At 45.8% G+C, this 26,764-nt stretch overlaps 1 protein-coding gene across 1 annotated transcript in view; it reads left to right on the forward strand.

Moving 5' to 3' along the window:
• Positions 1-12,329: 12,329 nt before the first annotated feature.
• Positions 12,330-26,764, forward strand: part of Ptk2 (protein tyrosine kinase 2) — a 226,562-nt gene continuing 212,127 nt past the window's right edge. The window contains exon 1 of the mRNA XM_059247674.1: positions 12,330-12,436. The gene's annotated coding sequence lies outside the window, so the exon portion shown is untranslated. The remainder of the gene's footprint in view (positions 12,437-26,764) is intronic.

Below are 26,764 nucleotides of genomic sequence, written 5' to 3' on the forward strand. Positions count from 1 at the left end.
TTAGCTGAACCCGGGCTCTGAAAGCACAGCCTTCTTATCTGCTTCCTCTCAGCCATTGCCTTGTCTTAAAATAGGAATCTGAGACTGATGTGTTTCACACAGGGCTGCCATGCTTCTTGGACTGAAGTCACAGCAGCATGCACAGGCAGGAGCTACGGATGCTGCAGCTGTGGTTAGGAGTTGGGCTCCGGCCTCAATGTCCTGGTCTGTAAAATGGGAGTCAGAGACATAATTATCTCACAGCGCTGTTGGGAGGTTCGGACCACATCCTTCACCAATGCCAGCTGGGTCAGGGGACTGCGAATCCTTCATCACATCCTTGTCACAAGTGCCTCCCCTAGGCCTGATTCTTGAGACTGACTCCTGGGTTTGGACTCACCTCCACAAAACTCCAGCTAGTTTGCAACCCTGGCTGGAACTTTGCTTGTCCTCAAAGCCCACTCTGCTCTCAGTCCTCCTGCTAGAGGCTAGTGATTTGTTATTGATCATCCACTGCCGGCTTTGCCATTTGTGTGAGCCCAAGGCTTTGTCCTTGTCATCACAGAGCTACTGGAGGGGACTACTGAACGACTGTCACAGACTAAATGCTGCCTGCCCCTTTCAAATTCGTCATCGACCGATCGATCAGCAAGGGAAGCCGAAGAGAGTGGAATAGGGCGTGAGGTGCAGAGAGCTCAGCTGGATCTTGCACAGGAAGCCAGGCAGCCACGCCTTGTGGGTGCTGGCCGTGGCCCAGCACTTTTCCTGTCCCTAAGGCATAGGTGGCATTTCCACCCTCTGAGTCACCTGGGCTCTCTCCAAGTGGAGGTGGCAATTACACCAGCGTCGTGAACCCAGAGTTCGTCTCTAGTGGAGGCGGCTTGGGCAGCCAGTTTAGAAACAAACCTGGATGGATGTGTCCACAGAGACCATTTATAGAATGCTCAAAGAGCGCTGGCCATTCTATTGGGCACAGTGGGTGGGTCCCAGACCATGGCCAGGTATTTCTGCTGGAATAATGACCATGAACATCTATGTGCTCTTTCCCCCAGCCAGCAAACATTTCAAGTGCTTCCTGCCAGACAGTGATCCTGTGAACAGAAACACCAGGAATAGAGACTCTTACACACACACACACACACACACACACACACACACACACACACACACTGTTGTTTATGTCTAGCTCTGTAGCCTAGGCAGACCTGGAACTTGCAATGATCTTCCTGCCTTAGCCTGTCAAGTGCTGGGATTACAGGTAAGAGTCGCACCTGGCTTTTTATTTTAAAAAGTTTACTTGTACAGGCCATGGTGGTGCACACCTTTAAACCTAGCACTCAGGAGAGAGGCAGGTGGATCTCTGTGAGTTCAAGGCCAGCCTGGTCTACAAAGTGAGTTCCAGGACTGCCAGGGCTATACAGAGAAACCTTGTCTTGAAAAACAAACAAACAAAAAAGCCCAGCAACAAGAGTGTACTTGTGTGTGTGCGTATTTGTGTGTGGTGTATGCCCCCGTGTGCTGTTGGGCACTCAGAAGCCAGAGGAGGATGCCAGGCATCCTGCTCAATCAAGCTCCATCTTAGTTCCTTGAGACAGGGTCTTATGCTGACTTGAAGCTCACTGCTGCCCAGGCTGGCTCTCTAGTAAGCTTCAGGCATTCTGTCTCAGCCCCTAGCTTTGGGGTTACAGTTGCATACAGCTGTGGGTGCTGGGGATTCAAATTCAGGTTCTCAGGTTTGTGAGGCAAGTACCCTCCTTACCCACTGAACCGCCAGAGTCCCTGTAGGGTTTTTTTTTTGTTTTTTTTTTTGGTTTTTCGAGACAGGGTTTCTCTGTGTAGCTTTGCGCCTTTCCTGGAAATCACTTGGTAGCCCAGACTGGCCTTGAACTCACAGAGATCTGCCTGGCTCTGCCTCCCGAGTGCTGGGATTAAAGGTGTGCACCACCACCGCCCGGCTGGTGTTTTTTTTTTTTTTTTTTTCTGGGACAGAATCCCTTAGTGTTTGTAGTCTACATTGGTCTCAAACTCTTGGTAATCCTCCTGCCTCAGCTTCCCTAGTTCTAGAACTAGGCATCACAGCCATCTTCCATATACATTATTTATCTTCCTTAAAACTTTGCAGTGATCTCTGTTGAGGAACCCAATTTTAGAGAGCCCATGGTCTTTGATTCTTATTATACTAAAGAGTTTATAGTTTAGCTAAGTCAAGAAATACAGAATGGAGTTAAAGTCAAACGTAATATATGTACACATAACTGTGATGAAATGGGAAACCTTCATTCAGTCATTCAGTGAACACTGGATTCAGCAGGAGATAGTCCCCATTCTTCACCATGTTCTGCCCAGAGTAGTGCCTGTGATCCCTACCGGTCACTGTGTTAATTTGCTGAACCCACAATTGAGTCATTTTTTTTTATGTTCTGCCTCAGTTTCCAACTCAGTGTGATCACACTGGCTACCAACACTGTGGACATAAATGCCGTAAGAACAACTTGATGAGCCTGGCGGTAGTGGCACACGCCTTTAATCCCAGCACTCGGGAGGCAGAGGCAAGCAGATCTCTGTGAGTTCAAATCCAACCTGGGTCTACAGAGTGAGTTCCAGGACAGGTTCCAGAGCTACACAGAGAAACCCTGTCTCGAAAAAACCAAAAAAAAAGAACAACTTGATGCCATCTTCAGAGGATGCCTGCTTTTCATGGGACTGAGCTGGGGCAGAGGAGAGAAGCCAGAGAGCTGGAACAGGGGAATGCCATAACAGCAATTGGCCTAGATTCCCAAGAGGCTTGGATACAGGTGAGTGGGCACTGGCAGTCACATTGGCTCCTGCCCAGCCATAAAAGCACAGGTCCAGGCCAGAGGGACCCAAGCCAAGCACAGTTCCTCATGACTCCAGGTCCAGCCAAGTGAGCCAAATGGACACAGCATCCAGCTGAAGATGATCACCTTTCTCATGGATCCTCCCTGGTTCTTCTGTAACAGGTGCCTTCTGTAACTGGGCTGGCTTGCTGACTCCAGGAAGGTCCTTGCTTAGCCTCAATGTCCCCATCTGGTTGCCAACACAGTTGACAAGGATGTCAGAGGCTTTGGAGCTGCCATCTGTGGCGCTGTGTTCCAGGGTGGAGCAGACCTCACCCCTGTAATTTCCCCGTAGCTCACAGCCTGAGAGTGCCTCCCCACAGCTGCTGTAGAGGCATGTGGCCCGACTGTCTTTGCATTAATTATCTGGCGGGGGTTATAAACCATGACTGGCCTTGTCTAGATAAAGTCTCAGAAAAGGGCTTCATCACGCTCAAAATTAGAGACAGCACCAAGCAGGAGATGAAAAGCAAGGGGTGAACACAAAAGAGTAGACGACATTTGGAGAAGGGGGAGCAGACGCAGACATGGAGACTGATTGTAATGTGAAGAGACTGAATGCCAGATGCTTAACTGCCGGCTTCTGGGGGTCTTTCAGGTTAGGACAAAGAAGGCACATGTTATGCCCCAGGAAAGGCCTTGTGGCAGAGGGCAGTAGAGTTGACCCTTGGTGGTCTCTTACCCTCTCTGTGCTTTGGTTTTTTCTCATCTGTAAAATTGGATAATAATGCCTTCTAAGTGGAGAGTGATGGTGAGAGAATATGGACTCACGGGCCAGCTGTCTAACAGGCAGACTTTATAGCCACAATGACTAAGGCCCCAGGCACAGGAAGCAGGCAAGCAATTGATAGGCACACAGAATAAAAGCTCATTTTGTGGGACGACAGTGGACTTTTTCTTGTCGTATGGAACCCAGGACCTTTGCCTAGGCTAGGCAAGCACTTTACCAGAGCTTTGTTTCCAGCCCCTGCTCTCTGAAAATCACTTAGTTTTTGAGACAGGGCCTCAGTGTGTAGCCGAGGCTTGCCTGAAACAGGCTAACTTCAGATTCTTGGCCATCCTCCTGCCTTAGCCTCTCAGGCTCCCAAAGGCTGGGATTACAGGTGCTCAGTGAGTGACAATGGTGAGCCACCATGCTCTTTTGTGTGTGTGTGCTAGGAATTGAACTTAGAGCCTCACATGCTAGGTGTTCCACTGAACTACATTCCAGCCCAGAGACAGGTTTTGATAAATCACAAAGGTTGGAAATTGCTATGTGGCCTGGGGAACTCTCAAATTTGGCATCCTCCTGCCTCAGCCTCCCAAGTAGATGAGTTTATAGACCTGTACCACCAGGCCCGCTTCAGATGGATTTTGATTTAAATGCTTGTTTGTTTCTCAGGGTCGACTGTAGATCCCAGTTGAGGAACTGGGCCCCGTGACCCGCTGGTGTGTATTGGTGGTGTTTGCTGGTTTCCCCACTGTGTTTCATCTCTGGCTCCAGGGCGATGGTCTTGCGTGCAGAGCCTGGAAGCAAGAATTGTGACCCATTGTGTCTGCATTTCCATCATGCAGTGCAGTGGACTCGAAAGAGCACACCTAAGAGCAGCATGTGGCCTATGAATTGGGAACAATGAGTTTAAATACTTATTTGCTTATTTGGTTTTTCTTTTCTTTCTTCCCTTTTTTTTTTTTTTTTTTTTTTTTTTTTTTTTTTGGTTTTTCGAGACAAGGTTTCTCTGTGTAGCCTGGTTGTCCTGGAACTCACTCTGTAGACCAGGCTGGCCTCGAACTCACAGAGATCCGCCTGGCTCTGCCTCCCCAGTGCTGGGATTAAAGGCGTGCGCCACCACTGCCTGGCTTAAATATTCTTTTTCTTTTCTAACTACTTATTTTTATTTTTTATTTCACTATAGGTAAAGGGAAAACTGCAGGTCTGGGAAGGTAAGAAGGAGAGAGAGAAGAGGGACAGATGGTAGGCAAGCAAATGCGAGAGGACCAGGGTAAGCTGTAGCAGAAGCTGAGTCGGGAAGGCTCTGGATCCTGCTAAATGTAGATGGTCTAGAAGAGGAATCTGAGGGTGGATACATAGATGTGGTGGTTTGAATGAGAAATCTCCCCCATACTTGCTCCCCAGTTGGTGGCTGTTTGGGGAGGCTGTGGAATCTTTGGGAGGTGGAGCTTCACTGGAGGGAATAGTCACTGGAGTGGGCTTTGAGTATTTATAATCTCACCCTACTTTCTGTGTTCCCCCGCCCCTGGTTCCTGCTCCAGTGTGAGAATGGAAGCTCTCAGCTTCCTGTTGTCATGCTGGCCACTTGCTGCCATGCTCTCCAGCCGTGATGGACCCTTACCCCTCGGGAACCACGTGCCCAAATAAACAGTCTTGTACAGGTTGCCTTGGTCATGGTGTTTTCTCACAGCAACAGAGAGGTAGCTGATACAACAGGGATGTCTCTGTGACTGCCCTCTGCCCTACTGCGTGCTGAGGCTACACCGGCCTGCACAGAACTCCTTCCACCACTCGGAAAAGTCTCCCAAGTCTCCCCAAGCCAAGCAGTCACGTGACCTTAACCTGCCAGTTGGATGCACCTAAGACTGCTGCAGGGGTAAACCTCTGGGATGATGGCTGGGTCCTTTTCTCACATGGTTCTCCCTGCTCCCTGAAAGTCCCCATCCTCCTGTCTTATTTCCCTAGCTTCCTTCTGACTCACCAAACTGCTCCATGTTTCTGCAGCGAGAGCCTCTGTGCGGGGGAGGGGACTCCTTAACTCTAGTCTCATTTCGTCTTTGGACTTGTGATTTGCTGGCTCCAAGAATCATTTCCTAGCCTACCTTGAAGCTTTGGGGGCCTGGTGATTAAGTCCCTGCCGAAGGGATGCATACAGAAGAATCAGGTGAGGCTTCCAAGAGAATGTACCACTTAATCCTTCCTCCTTCCTTCCTCTTCTCGGAAATGTGGGAGTAGTAGCTGGAACTTTACCACCGTGAGCTGGTCCTGAGAATGGAGGTCATGTACAGCAGAAGATACACGGGGGACATTTGGAGCTCTGTTCTCTTCTTTCTAGTCTGGACTTCCGTTTACAAACAGAGAGCAGAGCCCTAAGTTTACCCTCTTGCTGAAAATAAATACTATAGAGATACTCTGCAGTAAAGCTCCTTTGGCTTAATACGTGCAGGTTGGTTTCTGTTGCCAGGGCTCACTGTCTCCCTTTCTACTGCTCTCTCACCATAGACTCATGCCACATGGGTAGGGACCCGTGTTTTGTCTGCTTTTTTCATGATCCAGTCAAGTCCGAATGTCACCCCGTGCCTCTGCTGCTCCCTCAGCCGGGGATGTCCTTCCCAACCTTGTCTCTTTGGGTGGCTCCATGTCATAATTACCTGTCTCCTTGTCCGTTCTCCACCAGACAGGTACAACCCGATATTTAGCATCTGCTCCAGGTGTGTGTGCTCAGGGCTTGGTGCATGGGGTTTGAATGAGGACGCAGATTGGATGTTGCGGACTCAGGAGGCAGGAGTGGCTTCACACTCTGTAACCAGATCCATCAGTCTCTTCCCACCACCTGCTGCCCACCTGGCTCTTTTCACATGCAGGGGAGAGGACCATGTGTTACCAGAGCAGCTTCCTGCCCCTTACACATGCCAACACAAGCCTGATTTTGAATGGACGGTGGCGGACTTGGAGGTGTTCTGGATGTTAACACGATTACCTCAAAAAATAAGTAAGATGGTAACTGATTATTCCCCAAGCATGCAACCCTTCCCTACAAGTCCATACAGATACAAAGGGCTGGATAAATGAACCCGTTGGGGAGAAGCACGAAGCTGGCCATGTGAGGTGCATTTCCATCACTGCCTGCTCCAAGCTTAGGTGTGGCCACACCAGTGACTTCCTCCCAAAGCACAAGGTTTGGGCACTGGGGAGAATGACAGACCTAACCAACCTCCAGGCAGCTACAGTTGATAACAGCAGACACATGTCATGTTAGCAGTGTGTCCTCAGCATGCTGTGACAATGATAGTTTCTTTTCCTTTTTTTTTTTTTTTTTTTTTTTTGGGTTTTTCGAGACAGGGTTTCTCTGTGTAGCTTTGTGCCTTTCCTGGATCTCGCTCTGTAGACCAGTCTGGCCTCGAACTCACAAAGATCCGCCTGGCTCTGCCTCCCGAGTGCTGGGATTAAAGGCGTGTGCCACCACCGCCCGGCCACAGTGATAGTTTCTTTGGGGTCTTCTTCCCAATGGCCTGTAATGCCTGTCTTTTTATACGCAGAACATTAGGCAAATGCTATTAGTGAGCTGCCATAGAAAATGCCCAACAGGACTCCTCAACACTCCACAAGAAAGCAAAGACACACTGGGCATGTTCTGATAGAAGGATGCAGCCACACCTTTAATCCCAGCACTCAAGATGCAGAGGCAGGTGGATCTTTGTGAGTTCGAGGCCAGCCTGGTCTACAAAGTGAGTTCCAGGACAGCCAGGCTTCTGTTACACAGAAAATCCCTGTCTCAAAAAACCAAACCAAACCAATCCAAAGACGCAGCCAGGCGGGCTCTGGAGGTTCTATTCTTGCTAAGCTGGGTGCTGTTCTTGGAGACACCCCAGCTCTTCTGTCTCTTGTCTATGAGATCCAGACACATGTCCGTAAGCATCAGCTATGTAGAAAGGAGCCACAGAAACTGCTTAGAACTGTAATATCAGCACTCAGGAGAGTGAGGCAGGAGGATTGTCAGAAGTTCAGCACCCTGTCTCAAAGAAAACTCCATTTTTATTTATATTTAATATAAGATTATGATACTCATAAATTATAATTTTACTTAGCTTTTCACTAAATAGAAGTTTGTAAGATATACAAATCCTTATTTCATAAACAGAGGAAAATGTATTTTCCTTTTTGAGACAGGGTCTCACTTTGTAGACCAGGCCAGCTTCGAACTCGCAAACATCCACCTGCCTGTGCCTTCTGAGTGCTCGGATTAAGGGTGTGTGTCACCACACCTGGCCAGAAAATACTCTCTTATTCACATTGCCTTTAGTATACCCTTCTTTGGTGGAAACCTGTTATGATGTGTACTTATTGAACAGACTCACACCTTGATTTTTAATTTTATGGGTGCGTGTGCATGTGCACACATGTATATGCAAATACATATGGAGGTCAGAGGTCAACCTCTGGTGTCATTCATGAAGCACTGACTGTCTCGTGTTTTGAAACAGGCTGTCTCGTGTCCTGGCTCTTGTCAAGTGAGCTAGAATGGCTGGCTGGCTCCAGGAATGTCCCTGGGTCTGCTGCCCCAGTGCTGCCATTAAAAGTAGGTACCACCTTGCCCAGCTTTACATGGATAACAAGGGATCCAACACAGCCCCTTGCGCTTGTACGACTAACACTTTACTGACTGAGCCATCTTCCCACTCTGAACCCTTGTTTTCTGGTCTTTGGGACATGGTGCTGCTCACGGGAACACAGTGGGGCCCGAATGTGGTGTCAGTCCACCGAGAAGCAAGGATGGGAACCAAGAGCTTTTACAAACTGCCCAAGCAACATCCCAAAGCCAGCTCCAATTCCTGGGCTTGCAGCCTTCCTCTCTACTCTCCTCCTTTTACAGATGAGAAAATGAGCGGACACGGTGACCTGGCCAGTGCAGGGCCAGTGGGTTGTCACATGAGGAAGGTGGGGCTGCAAGCCAGGTCTGCTGGGCCACGCCCTCCTTGCTTGGAGCTCTCTTTCCCCTAGTTTGTCAATAATAAGGGCCAGCCTCCCCTGAATCAGGTCATTATTAGGCCCAACTGTGATCCGGCACCTGTTCACTGTCTTTTATTGCAGCTTCTTTGGACAAAACTGTAGGCTGTTCAGTGCTGTGATGGACTCTGTAACCCATCTTGGTGTCCTTAGTCCTATCAGCTTACGGCCCTCCTCAACATACATCTAGTTTTAAACGTCTGTTTCTGCTTCCCCACTGTGAGAGAGCTCTCCCAGGAGGGAGCTCTGGGCAGTCCAGGGTGGGGAGGGGTGGGCATTTCAAGGGGGAACTGCTTGGGGGCCTGTGCAGCTGCTGGGTCAGAATACAGGAAGCCCTTCCTGAGAGCTTCCCACGCCAGGGCAGTACTGGCCCATCTGGCGCAGTGCAGGAAGAGAGAAGCCAAGTTGTGCTGTTTTCTTGCAAGGGGTTTGAGCGCAGCAGACCGCTCTAGGGGTGAGAGTGGGGGTGGGCTGAGGGAAGCTGACTACCCAGGCAGAGGAAAGCAAGCACCGGGACTGTGCAGTTGGAAGGAAGCAAGCTTGAATTTCAGCCTTGCTACCTGACTCGCTCTTTTTTTATCTGGAGACACAGTTTTCACACCTGTTGATAATAGGTGGTCCCCGGCAGGGTTGAGGCTGTGACAGCATGTATTGGGACAGCCTTCCTGAGACTACCCTGGTGGTGCTCTGACCGTCCATCTATCCCTGTTGGGACTAGTCAGCCACACTGTGATGCCGTGGCATCACAACGATACACCAAAACTCTCTGCTGTTTCATAATAGCTCCTTTCTTCCCCACAGCAACACAAATTTTTGTAGATCCTGTGTAAGTTCCAGTTTAAAAAGGCAGACATCCTGTCACGTGCCCAGAGCCCAACAGTTGGTGAAGGTTGAACTTGAGGTTGGGTCAAAACTGACAGTCACCTGATTCTTCCACCTGAGCTCTTAGGCACTCCAAGTATGTCAAGAAGATAAGGGCGTACAACCTATTGTTGCCTTGGCTCAGAGTTTTCATCTGAGTGTCTCATTTGCATCATCTACCTTTCCCAATTTAATTTGTTAAGAATAATCAAAGCTGCCCTTCATGTACATGAATTTTAGAGGTCATCAAAAGGAAGAGGAATGCTTCAGCTAGCTATTGCTATGTAATGAACTACCTCAGAGTCTGGGGGCTTAAAATAATTTATATTTTATTTGCTTACTGTGGTGCTTTGAATGAAAATGGCCTCCAAAGGTTCATTCATATATTTGAACGCTTAGTCCTTAGTTGGTTGAATTGTTTGGGAAGGATTAGGAGGTGTGGCCTTGTTAAAGGTGTGTCATTGGGGGCAGTCTTTTGAGTTTTCAAAAGCCAGCACCATTCCCAGTTAGCTGTCTCTCTTCCTCACACTCATGGATCAAGAGGTAAGCTCTCAGCTACTGTTCCAGCACCACGCTTCTTGGTATGAAGGTCATGGACTCTAATCCTCTGGAACTAAGAGCCCCATTGCCATCTTTTATAAGTTGCCTTGGTCATGGTGTTTTGACAAAGCAACTAAGACAATTCGGAGGTTTGGACTGGATTCCGATGGATATTTCTTCACTGGTCTCTGATAGCCCCATGTAGCCGCTATTGGCTGACCATCTGGCTGGGGTTGGGTAGCTCACGCCTCACTCACAATCCTGGTGGCTGGCAGCTTGTTGTCAGGGTCCCACATGGCTTGTTCAGGAGGCTCCTTTGGCAGGGTTAAGGAAGCTGAGTGGCCTGTGATCTGTACCATGTCACCCATGATGCATCCTATTGGTCAAAGCAAATTGTGAGACCTGTTCAGACTCAAGGGGTGAAAACCAGATTCTGTCTCTTGTTGGGAGGCCTGTCAAAGACTTGGTGGCCCTTTTTAGTCTCTTACAGAGTGCTACCTGTCCTCACAGACATTTCTTTTGTGTCATCATGCTCTTCCAGTCTCCCCTACTCCTCTGATAATAATCTCCCATTTCACATCATGCGAAGCTTCATTCATTCACTCAACAGATCTTTATTATGTGGCAAGGACGGCCGAGTGGACAAAACAAAGGTCCCTGCTCCATGAATCTAGTAGTTCAGAGTAGAGACAATCAAGAAACAGACAAGAGCAGTGCTGAGCTGGTGTGAACAATAGGAGCTTTGGAGACAACAGAGTAAGAGGGTGGGGAGCATGGACGGCAGGATGGCAGGGCAATGGGTGGCAGTTACAAAGTGGTCAGCTGACATTAGGGAAGTGACAACTAAGATAGGGGTCAACAAGAAGTACAAGGGCCCTGAGCTGATGCAGAGACACAATCCCTTATCATGATAAGTGCAGATAAAACACCATAGGCTGGGTATAGGAACACAGCCAGTAATTCCAGCACCAGGGAGATGGAAGTAGAAAGATCTGGTGTTCAAATTCATCCTCAGCTACATATAAGTTTTAGTTTAGCCTGGGCTACATGAGACCACGTCTCAAAAATCCCCAAACACTGGGGCTAGAGAGAGATAGCTCAGTGGTTAAAGAGTATTCGTTGCTTTTGCAGAGGACCTGGGTTCTGTTCCTAGCACCAACCACGTAACTATCCCTAACTTCAGAAGAGTGATCCAATACCCTTTTCTGACCTCTATGTGCACCAGGCATGCGTGTGATATACACATATACATTCAGGCAAAACACTCATACACATACAATACAAAAAAATAAACCTCGAAAAAAAAATCCTGATAACCACTACTACTATCCCAAATACAAACTTAATACACGTCATTAAAAAAACAATAAAAAAAGGACTGAAATATGGCAGAATCCCGACAACCAAAAGCGTTTTATTATACCCGATTCTGTGACGAGTAAATTACAATTCCCAGGAATGTAAGGGTTGGCGGTTCCGTGTTCACCTTTCACTGCCTGTCCCGCTTGTGGTGAAGATCAAAATGACACCACTAAAAATGAAAGTTCCCCCGCTTCTGGTTTCATTTCCTACCGCAAGGATGCCAGTGATTTTTTTTTTAGAGAACACAAATCAGTCACCACTTCCTGCTTAAGACTCTCCATAGTGTCCCTGCGCATAAACACAAACTCAAGGCAAGGAGGCACAGTTCACAAGGCCAGCGCCACCTGCTTGATTCAGGCTAAAGTGTCCCCCGGTCTCTCACGTTTCCTGGTAAGCTTTGCGCTGGAACTGGCTCTTATCCCAGCACACTGGCACGGTGGCTAAGTTTGCGCCCTCTTGTCTACCCAGTGTCCCAGGAAAGCTTTCCTAGACCTATAGGGGACAGGGGAAGAGGGCTGCAGTGTGAGCCGCCCCAGGCGCTCTCAACAGCCTTTCGGATCGCCTTCCGAGATCCATGAAAATACTCCCTGCGCCTCAGTTTCCCCATCTACCGAAGGCTCATGAACCTTTCTCTCGGAGCAGTGGAGGCTGGAGAAGGTCAGGGTGGGCGTGTGAGCGGCCGAGGAGCTCCGGTGACCATGTGGGACCCGGGCCTAGCCCGCAGACCCAGCTGTGGCCACTCCGGCCACCTCGTCATCCCGGAACAGCGCTATCCGCGGACGTCGCCACGCCCGCACAGCTGGGATAGACTACACTAGGAGCGGGGCGCGCCGGCCTCCTCTGCGCAGGCGCCGGCCGGGTCGCGCCTGCGCAGAGCTCCGCGCTGAGGTGAGGCGCGGCGCGCCGCGAGGTGTGGGCGCGCGCTCCTAGCCACGGCGCACGCGCGGGTCCGCGCCGACTCAGCACGGCCCGAGGGCGCGAGCCCGCCGCCACCGCTACCGCCGCCGGCCGGACCGCGGTGCGCCGGGCGTGAGCGTGGGAGAGAGCGCGGCCGCCTGTGCCGGCGCCGCCCCGCTGCCGTCTGTCCGCCTCAGCCTCGCGCGCTCAGCGGCGGCCGGTGAGTGCGGGTCGCGGGCCACGGGTAGCGGCCGCGAAGGCGCGGGCTCAGGGCGATGGGCGGCGCGGGCCGCGGTGCGGGCTTCGGCGGACGCGGCCCCCGCCGCGCCCCGGCCTCGCTCCTCGTCAGGGCAGCCGGGCCCGAGGGCTAAGGAGGCCGCGGGCCGGGGTGCAGGAGGCCGCGGGGTCCGGTACGGCCGGGCGGGCGCGGCGGGGACCCGGGAGGCCCGAAAGCCGAAAAAACAAAGGGGGTGGCAAGCAGAGTGCGGGGCAGCCGCGGGGTGGCCGGCGCGTGGCTTCCAGGGCGACCGTACGAACCCCGGAGTCATTGTGCTGTCCAAGTTCCCTCCGCCCCCACCCAGCCCCGCCGCGGCGCGCTGCCTGTCCCCGCCGGTCCTCGCCGGCTGCTTTTGTGGCACCGCTCTAAGGAGCGAGGGTGTCTTGTGTGCGCGCACTTGTGTCGTTTAATTGTAAGGTTTTTGTAGAAACGCACTGAGGAGAAAGTTGCCTTTTTTTTTTCTTTTGAAAGCCATTTCAACAGTGTCTCATTCTTGCATAGTTAGACTGCAGCTGGGAGTTTGGCAGTGGGACTAAGATAATAGCAATACTGTAGTGATTATGGGGACTGGTTGAAATAGGTTGGAGCTGAAGGCACTGCGAGAGTTTGCCGGTCTGTTTTAAATCTTGAGCAGCGCTGGCATTTCTATTCAGAATGGAAGCTTTATCATGGTTGTGATAATAGGCTATTGCTACTTGAAGTGAAATACCAGCGTCTCATTCGTGTGTGTGTGTGTGTGTGTGTGTGTGTGTGTGTGTGTGTGTGTGTGTGTCTGTCTCTCTGTTTATAAATCGAGGAATGAAAGGTCTCTCTTTTGAAAGACTGGTCTCTGAGCAGTGACCTGGGACAGAAGTATGTGGATGCAGACATTAAAATAAATCATATAACATTAGCATGCTGCATATTTTTGTGGAGGTACACTATAGATATTTCCATCCGTGTAGTATTTCAACAAGAACTTTTTTCTGGGGATGGAACCCAGGGCTTCTCACGTGGCTAGTGCTGGGCTACTAAGCCACGCCCCCAGTCCAAACAGGAAACTTTAAGGACAAGGACGAGGAGTTCCAGTATCATTATGAGTGCATTTGTTTTATATTTGTGGCTATCGTCGGTGGGCCGATCTCTGGCCTTCTCTCTGGACACTTGAATTTATTAAAACGTTACAATAGTACATTTTCCTGGAAAGAATTTTATTCGAGACGTTGTCGTTTAATCCAATTTATTCATGATCTACAGGAAAAGGTGGCTTGTGTCTGGGAGGGGCCCATAAGTCACACCTTTCAGTACAGTTCGAATCATGCAAAGATGATACCTGGACAGGTAAGTCCTTTTGGCTCAGAATCCTTAGTGTGGGGTAGGAAGTGCTGGGGCAAACTCCCTAGAGTATACGGGACCTACTGTTTTTGAGACTAGCAGCCCACTAAACGAGGAAGTGTTGGGGGTGGAGTTCCAGCTGTAGCAGTGAAGAGTGGGAGGAGGCTGAAGCGAGGACATGGGGTATGTGAAGTAGTTTGGAGCTCTGAGCCTGTTGTTGAGAATTACATAATCCATCAGTCCTCAAAACCCTGTTCTGGAGCTGGTTAGATAACTCTTCTCACTAGGAAGTTGGAGAAATACCCAAAAGACAGTTGTAGGCTGGGGAGTTAGCTCATTAGATGTATGCTAAATGTGAAAGGCTCCGTGTTTGATCAGTGGCACTGTGGTCCCCTCCAAAAGACAGTTGTGTTAAAGCTACTTGCTTTAAAGATGATTGATCCTGTGCAGGAAAGGATTTTATATTACACTGTATAATACAGTAAAACTAATTGTGAAAACACTTCTTTCTTGGAATATTAATTTGAGTGAGAAAAGTAGGATCTTTGCTCACAGAAATTTTTGCAGTGAATCCTTTCCCCTTTTGGTATCTTAATTTTGAGAAAATAATTAAAATTGTCTGAGTTACAAAAGATTCGACTCAACATGTTAATATAGTGTGTACATCTTTTTAGTTTGGATTAGACATTTTCAGTTTAGATGAACTTTCACCTAGATCACTTCTTGTTTTAAATTTTAATCCCATTAAAAGTTAATTTTTTTAAATTATTTATGTGTGTGTGATGTGTGTGCAGGTTGGTGTGTGCAAGTGTGGAGGTTAGAGGAACTTTGTGTAGTCACTTCTTGACTTCCACCTTTCTGTGGGTTCCAGAGATTGAACTCAGGTTGCCAGGCTTATGTACAGGCAAGTGCCTTTTTCTGTGGAGCCATCTTACCAGCCTACGTGAAAGGTTTTGCTGTGTTAATATTTGACGTGATTTTTTGTTGTTGTTGTTGTTGTTGGTGGCGATGGTAATGGTGGGTGATGGTGGTGGTGGTGGTGGTGGTGGTGGTGGTGGGGGTGGGTGATGGTGGTGGTAGTCACCACACTTGGAGAAACCATAGAGAATGTGGCCCACTGGTAGAGCGTGTTCATGAAGCTCTGGGTTTGAGCTCCAGCACTGCAAATGATCAAAATAACCAGACAGTTTTGGTTTCTGTGGACTTTGCTTTAAAGCTTGGAGTCTGCCATTTTGAGTACATATTTTCATTACTATTTCCCCCACTAAGATTCCTTAAATAATCAGCAGTAGATTGCTGTTGGAATCTCTGAGGACTTTTACTGATGCCTTTAGAATTACTTAAAACGCAAGAAACTTAAAAGGTGGGCAAAGTGAGTGGCTGTGGCTGTGTGTGTGTGTGTGTGTGTGTGTGTGTGTGTGTGTGTGTGTGTGTGTGTGGTGGTGGTGGTGGTGGTGGTGGTAGTGATACAATCTAGGCTGCTTAAGAGTGGAGCCACTTGTCAGGTATTCCTCCCGATACCCCTAGGCTCCTCCAGGTTCCGAGGCTCACTAAACTACATTGAGAAGGTGTATTTGACCACTGTCTCTGAACTGCAATAATAGTGGGTATTTGATCTTTTTTTGGCTTTGTTTCTTTACATCATTTTGGCAGAGGTTTATTTTATATTATGACTACGGAAAGAAAAGCAGCCTTGTGCACAAGAAATTAAATTTATCCATCCCAGTTTCTGGTACTAATTTCTAGGAATTGTGCCAGATTGTATTCAGAACTCCTTAAAGTGATTGCCAATTATAAAGCCTATAATCTATAATATTTAAAAAAATTGTATTTTTATTGGGTTTTAGTATGGAAATACAATGCAGAGAAGTCTATGTGGTTCAGCTTTCAGTTTAAGTGGACTTTAGCTCATGCTGTTATGTCTAATCTGCATGCACACTCTTGGAAGTGGGAAATGGAGTTTGTGTGAGTGTGCTGCTGGAGCTGAAGCCTGGGGAGCATCACTAGTAGTGTTGCCCAGAGTTTATGGTCATGAAGATGTTTCCTTACCAGCCTTAAAGTTAATTAAAGTAGTTCTGTGCAGACCTCACTGATGTGTATTTCCCCTTGCTAAAAAATGACTGGAATCATACTTGGAATGTGATCTTATAATAGGGAAGTGATCTTATCACTGGGCCCCCTGTGTGTGGCTGCTCTTATGGGAAACCTCAGAGAGGATCTGGACTTTCAATTAGATTGGTGCCCTTCCTTCCCAGACTGAGTGGGGGTTCTTCAGTCTTCCGCACCTATGAACCATTGGGCTGCAGGTGCTGTACCATCCTCAGTGTACACAGAAGACCTGGAGGTTGAAATTAGAGTAACTTGCTGAGGTGCTTGGCCCATATGGGCAAGATTCAGGAGGGGAGCTTAACTAGTCTTCAGAATGTGAGTGATGGTGTCTGGGAGGTTTAGATAAGTAGGTTTTCTTTCTTTCTTTCTTTCTTTCTTTCTTTCTTTTTTTTTTTTTTTAAAGATTTATTTATTTATTATGTACACAGACGAGTGTGCCAGATCTTATTACAGATAGTTGTGAGCCACCATGTGAGTGCTGGGAATTGAACTCAGGACCTCTGGAAGAACAGTCGGTGCTCTTAACCTCTGAGCCATCTCTCCAGCCCCTTCTTTCTTTTTTTAAAACTTTATTTTTTATTTTATGTGCATTGGTGTTTCTGCTTGCATGTGTGTCTGTGTGAAAGTGTCAGAACTCCTGGAGTTGTAATTACAGACGGTGGTGAGTTGCCATGTAGGTGCTGGGAATTGAATCCAGGTCCTCTGAAGAGCAGCCAGTGCTCTTAACCGCTGAGCCATCTCTCCATCCCCCATAAGTAGGTTTTCTATTGACACTTTTAAGACTTGAGCTTCTGACGGTATCAAAATTTTGGTTGTTTGGAGCCAGTTAAAGAGTTAGTTACATACAAATACGTAAGAGTGGAGTAGCGATTGATGCTTCTTACTTGCTTTAGTGACAACACAGCCCCAAGGCTTTTTGTGGATGATTTTTCTTGGGTTATTGTGTGTAAGGGGAACAGTTTATAGAAAGCAAGGAAAAACTGTGATTCTCTCAGAAGCATGAACCCTGTGTAAAACCCCAGGAAATTATATTTTTAACACACTTATGTCCCTATAAAGCAGTAATTCTCAACCTTCCTAATACTGTGACTCTTTAATTCAGTTCCTCACATTGTGGCGACCCCAACCATAAAATTATTTCATTGCTACTTCATAACTGTAATTTGGTACTGTTATGAATTGCAAGGTAGGTATCTGATATGCAGGTCCCAAAGGGGTATCGGACCACAGGTTGAAAACCATTGCTGTAAAGGTTTCTGAAGTGAATGTATTCATTATCACCAAACTGAAATTTTCCATCCTGCTTTTAAGACATACTCTTCCATTTTAGGGGGGTCAGGGGACCTCAAAAGGACTTCAGAAGTTCTGCTTGTGGATTGTCTGTGTCTCGGGTCTCCTTTCTGCCACAGTTTTTGTTAAAATTCCTATCATCGTGTGATTTGGACTGTAGGCACTTGCAGTTTCTACTTTTACTTGACCAAAGTGCCATATGATCATCTTTGTGAGTGATTTTGTGTGTTCTGTGTTATTAGAGGATTCAGTGTCCTCCAGGAGGACAGAAGCTCCCTTTTCTTTCCTACTGCACTATCACATAGTCTTGTGCAGTCTTGCATGACTGGAAGAACCCAGGTGTATTAATTATTGTAGAATTGGGTCACTCAGATCTGCTGGGATCAGGAAAAATGCTGCTCTGTCATTTGACAGTTTTGAAAGTTTCTTTATAGGAAGTGGTTTTATAGGAATTAGTCTTTTTTTTTTTTTTTTTTTAAGATTTATTGACTTATTATGTATACAGCATGTATGACTGCAGGCCAGAAGAGGGCACCAGATCTCATTGCAGATGGTTGTGAGCCACCATGTGGTTGCTGGGAATTGAACTCAGGACCTCTGGAAGAGCAGCCAGTGCTCTTAACCTCTGAGCCATCTCTCCAGCCCCAGGAATTAGTCTTATACATTAGGATTCAACTCGGGTTTGAAAGGAGCAGTTGTTCAAAGTGATGCAGAATGAGTGGGATTTAGAAAGGATGTGCTAATCAGCTGACTTCACTGGATGTTTTTTCAAGGGCTTGACATATCCTGTAGTCATGTAAAGGAATGTGGCAGTTACACACCGTACAAGTGCACCTGTGGCCTTGCTCGCAAGTCTTTCACTATGTGGATGCTGTCCAGGTGCAATGTTTTGAGTGTCAGGTAACAGATAAGGGACACCAGCATTTGGCTACAGAATAATCTGTTCTAGAGGTTGTTGTTTGGTCTGTCTCAGTCAATGCCTCCCTCAGCATTGCTGTGCTATGCAGAGGAAACTCATAGGTGAACACTTCAGCCCTGCTAGGTCTTTTGTTATTTTCAAGTGGTGACAGCATAGAAACATTACCTTCACCCAGAACAGTATTTCTCAACCTGTAGGTCTCGAACCCCTTTGAGGGTCAAAGGACCCTTTCACAGGGGTAGAATATCAGATACCCTACATATCACGTGTTTACATTATGATTCATAACAGTAGCAAAATTACAGTTATGAAGTAGCAATGGAAATAATTTTATGGTCAGGGGTCACTACAACGTGAGGAATTGTATTAAAGGGTCACAGCATTAGGAAGGTTGAGAACCACTAACCTAGAATCTTGTATGACTGTGAAATAGCCCTAAGCTGCTTAAGCTTGCTATCTGGGAACTCTGATGGACACTAAGGTTATGAACCTCTGCATTAGAGCAATTTGAAATACAGGCCGTGATTTGAGATATGTGTGTGCTGATGAGTTTGCTTTTTGTTTCAGGAGTCTTGGCTGTTTTTAGGATTTTTTCAGTCTTGAGAATACCTCTCAACTATTTTTCTATTTTTCATGGTTTACTCTGAGACCACTTAGGTCTTTTGAGTCTTGGTTTAGAATTTAAATTAACAATTTGTATTGAAGGAGAAGTTTATGTGGCTCCTGGGTTTGTGTGGTTTTTGGGAAATAGGAGAGAGTGTACATGTTGGTGCTTAAGGAAAAGTTAAGTTCCCTGATGCTTTTGTTTTGGTCTGAAAAGTTGGCTGGCATTTACTAGTCAGGGTGATTGCTAAGCCTCTGAGTGACTAAGGAAGCAGTATTGTATGAATTGATCTTAGGCCTAGCATTGAATTCATATGTAAGTTTTAATTAATTTACTCCTCCATCTTTCCTCCTCTCTTCTCTCTTTCCACTGTTCTTTCTTCCTCCCTTTCTTCCTCCTACTTTTACTTGACCAAAGTGCCATATGATCCTTTTTTCTGATTTTTCTGATTCCTCCCCTTTTCTTCCTCATTCTCAGTTCAGCTGAGATTGCGGGAACACTTTTATTAGTATATTTTCTTTTGCCTTTTGACCCTCATCCCACTTTTTTTTTTTTTTAGATGAAAGGCTAGATAAAAGTTTAAAAAATCTGCAGAGATGAAAATGAGTGGTTTGCTTTTATCTGTATGCCCTACGTAGAATTAAGTGCATCTATGGAAGGGATGGTCGCAAGCTTAGTGGCTGGGACTCTGTTGTTCTTGTGTTCTTTAATCCCTTCCTCATGCCACTGTGGTGGTGGTCGGAAAAAGATGTGTGACTAGGATCTTTGTCAGTGTGTTGATACTTGGGGAGTAAAGATAAAGAGAGCTTTGTAAAGTTTCTAGAAGACCATCTGTCTGGAGGGAGTCTTATCAGAAAGACTAGAGGACTTTGTAGGACTTTGTTCTAAGTGACTTTTTAGAGTATCAAGGTGGTTGCAAAGGTAGAGAAGGAGCAGAGATAAACAGGAAATTGTCGTGCAATCCAAATTTAAACAATAGGTGGGATGTGAAATGCCTGCTCCTCTCCCTCATCAACTCAGTGAAAGCAAAAATAACAGAAAGGAGATGGCAAGAAAACCACATGGAACAGCCTCTTTATGTCTAAATTGATTCAGTGGAGTTGAAGTTATAATTTACAGTCAGTGGTACCTAGCGGCCCCTGGAAATGTCCTCAGAATGCCTGGCTCAGAGAGCTTTTCAGTAATTGTGAATTAGTGGCTCTGTGCTTAAGTTCCTTTCTCTCACTGGGTATTCTTCCCTGGTCTCTTCTCTGCTTCTGACTGACCACTCTTCCTGGTGGTTTCTGTAGTGTTACTGCTCTGCGACTTGAAATATTCCCTTCCTGGTAATAAGGCTGTACATCTTTTTATGAACTTACTGACCACCAAGCCCGTATTTTCAGTTGGTTCTTATCTTTTTAAAAATTGACTTGGAGCTTCCTTTTTATATTCAGAATGTACATTCTTTGCTGATTATTTTCATTGAGCCGTCTTTGCTGTTTTTGGATGAACTGAAGTTAGGTTAATGAGTGTAGTTTCTCAGCCTTTTCCGTTAGAGTTGGTGCTTTTTGTATCATTCCCTATCCTGAGGTTGTAAACAAAATTTTTACTTTGTAATGATGTATAATTTTTCACCTCTAACTTTCTAATTCCTTTGTAATTGGTTTTGGTGTATAGTTTATAGAAGGGATCTAATTAATTTTCGTCTTTTCTATTGTTTTGAGATGGTCTCACAGACTATAGCCTAGGCAGGCCTGGAAACACTGGAAAGCCAGGCATGCTTGGGATTCTGGCTTTTCTTCCATTCCCCTTTTTTGGTCTTTTCCCTTCTCTCACTCTCCTTTCTCTGTCTTCTTCCCTCCCTTTTCCCCACTGAGCTATATTCCTAGCCCTTCCTACTTACTTTGCAGTCGCTCACAGTTAACTCAGGCTAGTCTCCAACTCTGATTTCTTCTTTGTAAATCTGAGTGCTGGAATCTCCTCCACTCCCAACACCGCCTAGATAATTAGCCCTGGCTCTGCCTTGTGAGTAATGGGATAATGGTATGTGCTTCCATGCCTGGCATATAGATTGTTTTTTATTGTAAATAGTCAAGAATTGCTCAATTCTAGTTCACAAAGGTTCCCCCACCTTTATATGGGTTTAAAAGAGTTTTAGTTTTACATTTAGGTCTAATTCATTTTGAGATAATTAAAAAAAAAATCCGTGTGAGAGCACATGTATGCAATGGTGTGCATGTGGAGGTCAAAGGACAACTGTGGAACATTCCGCTGAGGATCGAACTAAGATCCTAAGTCTTGTACTTTAGTCACTGAGCCATCTTGCCAGTGCCATTTTGAGTTAGTTTTTCTGTTTATGATTTAAGGTAAGCAATGGATCTAAATGGTTTGTAGGACACTCTTTTGAAGCCCAGAGGTATGCCCAGTAGCAAACCAGTGTCAGTGTTTTGTTTTGAGACAGGGTCTCACTATATATCCCCTGGCAGGCCTGGAACTCACTCTGTAGACTAGGCTGGCCTCAAACTCACAGAGATCCGCCTGCCTCTGCCTCCTGAGTGCTGGGATCACAGGCATGCACCACCACCGCCCAGCTGGCTTCCGTTTCTGTAGCAGATTCCCCGTGGTCTCTATTGCAGCAGTAGAAACTGGCTAGGACAGCGCCTGAGCTATTGGCTTGTGGGCCCACCTTGTGAGTAACAAGGTTGCTGTTGAAAGTAAGGGTGTTCAGGGGAATCTGTTTGAGTAGGATAACCATTGGGGAGGCCTTGGGTCTTGGGCTCAGTTGTTAGTTTTTCTCATTTGCATTTCCTTGTTAGTTAAATGGGCCAAATTATAGAGCCCTAGGCTATTTGTTGAGAGAATTAAATGATATTGTCTGTCATACTCCAGGATAGTGTAGTGATTAGCCTAATTAAATCTTCTCAAAAGACAACAGTTATTAAAAGTAAATGCTTACATTAAGTTAGTCAGTTTTGAAAGTGCTCAATCATCTGCATTTTTGCTCAGTTTGTTAAATTGCAGCCCAAAGGAAGTGGGATATTTGCATTCTTCCAGGCTAGACTGGAATATACGAGACCTGGACTTAAAACCAACACCTCTCTGTACCTCACAAAGACCCTAGAATGTTGTAACATATTTTCTCTGGTTTCATCACCTGCAGCTATCATCACTATTTACTGTTTAGTATTGCTAACTCTTTTTGTTGATTCTGGTTTATACTGAGATATAACAGAGCAACTTGCTTTGGAAGCATATATGCTGTAACATTGGTACTCTTGTTCAAATGAAATACAATTAATGACACTTTTCTTTAGAAAGGAGAGGGAAAGAATTAAACCACTGACCACCGGAGTCTTAATGACCCAGCACTGTAATCAAGGCAGTGAGTGGGTCCCTAAACAGACCTGGCACTTTAGCTAGGGCCTTGTTTGGTGCCCTTCCCTTCCATGCAGGAGTGTCAGGGGACGTAGCTCCATGCTGACCCCTTAGTGGCCTAGTAGTTCTTTCAGGGATCTGCATTCAGGTGAAACTGCTTTTTTGCTTGTGTGCAGGCAGAGAATTTCAGGGTGAGTCAGTACCAGGTAGAGTTGGAGTTTATTAAGAAACAACTTTCACATACATGGAGGCCGACACACCCAAATGCGAGTGCACTATTCTCAAGAGAGCTGACCCAACTGTTGTAATAGCCATGGTGATTTGGTGACATTTGAAGTTATATTATCTAAAGGATTTCTAAAGTGCCCCTCTTTCCCTTTTTCCAGTGATGTCGTAGAGCTGTTCTAAGGTGCAGTGGGTGGGAGTATGATGAGAAGGTCAACTGTGGGTCAAGACGGAGTTGAAATGCTTCCAATCTAGATGAAGTTTATAGTCCTGGTTCAGATTCTCAGATAACTAATTGCAAGATTACAGTTGGGAAAGAAGTCAGGCCCCATATGCTCAGGCTGTAAGCATGATTCAATGCCATTTTAACATTCTTACTTGAAAAACTCTGTATAAAAGGAGTATTATCTCTGTGTCAGGATTTTTTTGTTTGTTTGTTTGTTTGGATAAGGCACCATGTAGCTCAGGTTGACATAGAACTGATTGTCCTGCTTCTGTTTCTCAAGTATTGTGATGACAAACATGTGCTGCTATACCAGGTTTTATGTGGGCAATCTGAATGGCAAATTTAATTGTGTTGGAGTTCTTGACTCTGAGCAGACAAGAGACTTCATCAGACACTGAGGTGGGTCTCCCTTCCCTGGCTATTTCCCTTCTTTCTATCTTACTTCACCCCTTCATATTTGATTAAAACTAAACCAGCTTGGCTGAGTGTGGTGATGATGAATACCATTAATCCCAGTGCTTGGGAGGTAAAGGCAGGTGTATCTCTGTGCATTCAAAGCCAGCCTGGTATATATGTGCTGAGTTCCAGGCTAGTCAGGGCTACATAGCCAGACCCTTGTCTCAAATTCTAAAAGCCAAAAATCACACATCAGGTTTGGTTCTCAGCACCCACATGTTGGCTTATAATTGTCAAAAACTTCAGTTCCAAGGGATCTTATGCGGGCTTTCTCAGGCACCAGGCACTTATGTGCTGCACATGCATATATGCAGGCTAAGCACTTAGATAAAATGAAATAAATCTTTTTTGCCATTTTTCCTTTTTTTGAGACAGGGCCTCATTATGTGGATCAGGCTGGCCTTGAACACATGCAGATCCACTTGCCTCTTCCTCTTGAGTGCTAGGATTAAAGGCTTGTGCCACCATACCTAGCCCTAAAAAACAAATCTTTTTAAAGAAAAAAGCATTGAGAACTCAGAGGAAGGAAGATGTGGTGTCGGCTTAAGTCCCCAGTTATGCTGTAGGTTAATAGACTACCTGCATGAAGGCCACACAATGAATATTTCAGGCTTTCCACGTCATAGACTACCTGCATCACCAGTGCCTAGCTCTTGTAGTGCAGAAGGGTGCTAGTAAAGGAATCAGCTGATTGTGAACAACTAGATTTTATTCCTGGACTCTGAAATGTAAATTTCATATAATTTTCATATGAATGACACACTGTTATCATTCCTTTAGTCTTGTAAAAATCTAATAACCATGTAAAAATCTAAAAACAGAGTTAAGTGAGGCCAGGTTGGCCTGCAGGTGATGGTTTACTGCTCTGCAATGGACAGCAACCCATGTGCAAAACTGCTTGTTAGTTGTTTTAAGTTAATAGAATTTTTCTTCTGTTTTTTATCTGCCCATGAAAATGTGTGTTTTTTCCTGGCTGAAGCTGAGGTGTTAATGTGCACTGTTGGCTTTTGGACTCCATTCTACCTGCACTGAAGCTTGAAAGTTGATTCCCTCAGCTGGCATTGTGTCAGCTTAGCTGGCATGTGAGGGTCATGCTGTGGCTGCAGCTGCCTACCTTTCAGTGGCATTTGTTAATTAAGCTGTTTAATCTTTGTTGATTTCTCAAGGACTGACTCTTACAAAAAAAAAAGAGAAGAAATAAAATATTTCATTTGTAATTATTCTAGAGCTATAGCCTAGCTGTATTTTTGGATATCCATTGTATCCCTCCCCATAAGAAGTAGCATTAGCCGGGCGGTGGTGGCGCACGCCTTTAATCCCAGCACTCGGGAGGCAGAGCCAGGTGGATCTCCCTGAGTTCAAGGCCAGCCTGGGCTACCAAGTGAGTTCCAGGAAAGGCGCAAAAGCTACACAGGGAAACCCTGTCTCGAAAAACCAAAAAAAAAAAAAAAAGTAGCATTAACTTGAAATTTTTCAGTTAAGTAATGAGTTACAAATTAAATACCTCCCCACTCTATGTCAGACTCTATGTATTGATATGATATTACAGTTTGTAGAGAAAGGAAGATCTGTAACAGTGTGATGATTAGTTTTATTTGTCAACTTGACACAGTTCCAAAGTCTCAACAAGGGATGACCTAGACCAGGTTGGCTTGTGGAGATGTTTATAGGGGATTGTCTTGGTTGGATTGATGTGGGAAGACCCATCCCACTGTGGGTGGCGCTATTGCCTGGGTTGAGTCCTGGTCTGTGTTAAGAATGGAGAAAGTAGGCTGTGCAAAAGCATGCATGTGTTCTCTCTTTGTGCTCTTGTTTTTGGACGTGGCTAGCTACTTCCTGCTTTGACTTCCTGACTTCTGAAGGGACTGTAACCTGGAATTGTAAGTTGAATAAACCCTTTCTCCACTCACTTTTTGTCAGAACATTCTATTACAGCAGCAGAAGTGAAACCAATATCAACAGGAGAAACATTTCTCACTTTCTTAAGACAAGATCTCGTTCTATAGCTTAAACTGACCTCAAGCTACATATTGCTTCCACCTCCAAAGTACAGAGGTCACACATGTTAGCCATCATTCCTGGCCAGAAAAGGTGTTTCTGAGAACTATAGACCTGAGTTTAAGTATTACATTTAAACACTTTTTTTGTTGGTCTTTCGTGACAGGGTTTCTCTGTATAACAATCCTGACTGTCCTGGAACTTGCTCTGTAGACCAGGCTGGTCTCAAACTCACAGAGATCTGTTTGCCTCTGCCTCCAGAGTGCTGGGATTCAAGGCATGTGTCACCACCATCCAACTTTGTTTTTACTGTTATTGTTCTTGGTGTCATTAACTAAATAACTGAAGTGTGGTTTTTTTTTTTTTTTTTTTTTTTTGTTTTTTGTTTTTTGTTTTTAAACACTCTTGGCCTGGACCCTGACTTTTGATAAGTTAATTTGGTTTCTGTTCATCCCAGGACCTTTTATGTACAGTATTTATGATGCCAGCTTTTGAAGTTACTGTATAGTTACTATATGAAATGTTATGGTATGTAAATGAAGTTAGTGTCTTTCCCACATTTAGTTAGCATTTTAATACTAGAGATTCATTCTTCTCTCCTGTGGGCTTTACTAGCTCGTACTTATAATAGTTATTTCATTTGCTGAACGTTTGTTAAATGTTTTGTGCCCAGAACAGGAGTTGTCCTGAAGGTATATTTGTGAGGAGTGAGACCGGCACAGCTTAGTGGTCAGTGTGCCATGCTCTGCTGTGTGATGTGTGCAGTGGCCTTGTCCCAGCAGTGCTTCGGGAACCTGTAAGTGGTGCCTGAGCGCATCAAGGTTTGGCAGATACTCAGTCTTTGTAGGCAGCATATGACCTATCACCACTTCTTTTTTATTTTTGCTATCATGTATCCCTGTTTCTTTTAAAAACAAAGACAACCCTTTAAACATGAACAGTGCTTAGCCCAGGAACCATAAAGAAATGACTAGGCTGTATGGGGGAAATTAGTACCCTGGAGAGGGGAGTTGGGAAAGGAAATTCTGCTCACATACAAGGGCATGGGGGTGTGAGAAGCTGGGTGTTGTAGACTGAAAGTTTTGGTCATGTCTGGAATGGTACAGGTTGGATTAGATTGAGAAGTTTCTATCAGACAGGATTGGAGCAGTTTGCACTTGATTCTGATAGAAACTTTGGGCCCCAGAGTGACAGGAAGAGGTTTATATTATCAGAATAGTTCCATTGGAGTCACAGGGCTCATAAGGAAGGTGTCACAGAGTCACTTACCTGAGAAGGAGAAGGACCCATACTTTATCATCATCTTCATAGAGTAAATAGCTACTTTGCTTTGTCTTAGTTAGCAAGACAAAGGGGGCAGAGTTCAGAGCTCTGATATGTTCTTGTAGCTTTGTGATTATGTTGTGCAGGAAAAGGCCTTAATTAGGGAAACAGTGAAGGATTGATTTTGAAGCCTGTTTGTGCAAGCTCTGACCATGAAAAGAAAGTCAAGATTCCAAGGATCTAGGAGACAGCAGGGCAGTTCCCTGGTCTCTACTCTGGTAACTAGCTCAAGAAGTTCTGGCTCCTTTCCCTTCTGGGGTGAAACTGTAAACTGTTGCTCTGAAGCAGGCATGCTCTCTCCCAGAACCATGAACCCCTGAAACCATAAGCAGAACTGTGTATGAGTGAATGAGTTCCTGTACCTCAAGATTCATCAGGAAGGGAGGCCAGAGAAGAAGTGTGACCTTCCTTGGTGTTAGACTGTACTTACTTGACAAACTGGAGCAGTGTCCC

This window comes from Peromyscus eremicus, chromosome 20 (genome assembly GCF_949786415.1).
Source record: "Peromyscus eremicus chromosome 20, PerEre_H2_v1, whole genome shotgun sequence".
In the NCBI taxonomy this organism is placed as follows: domain Eukaryota; kingdom Metazoa; phylum Chordata; class Mammalia; order Rodentia; family Cricetidae; genus Peromyscus; species Peromyscus eremicus.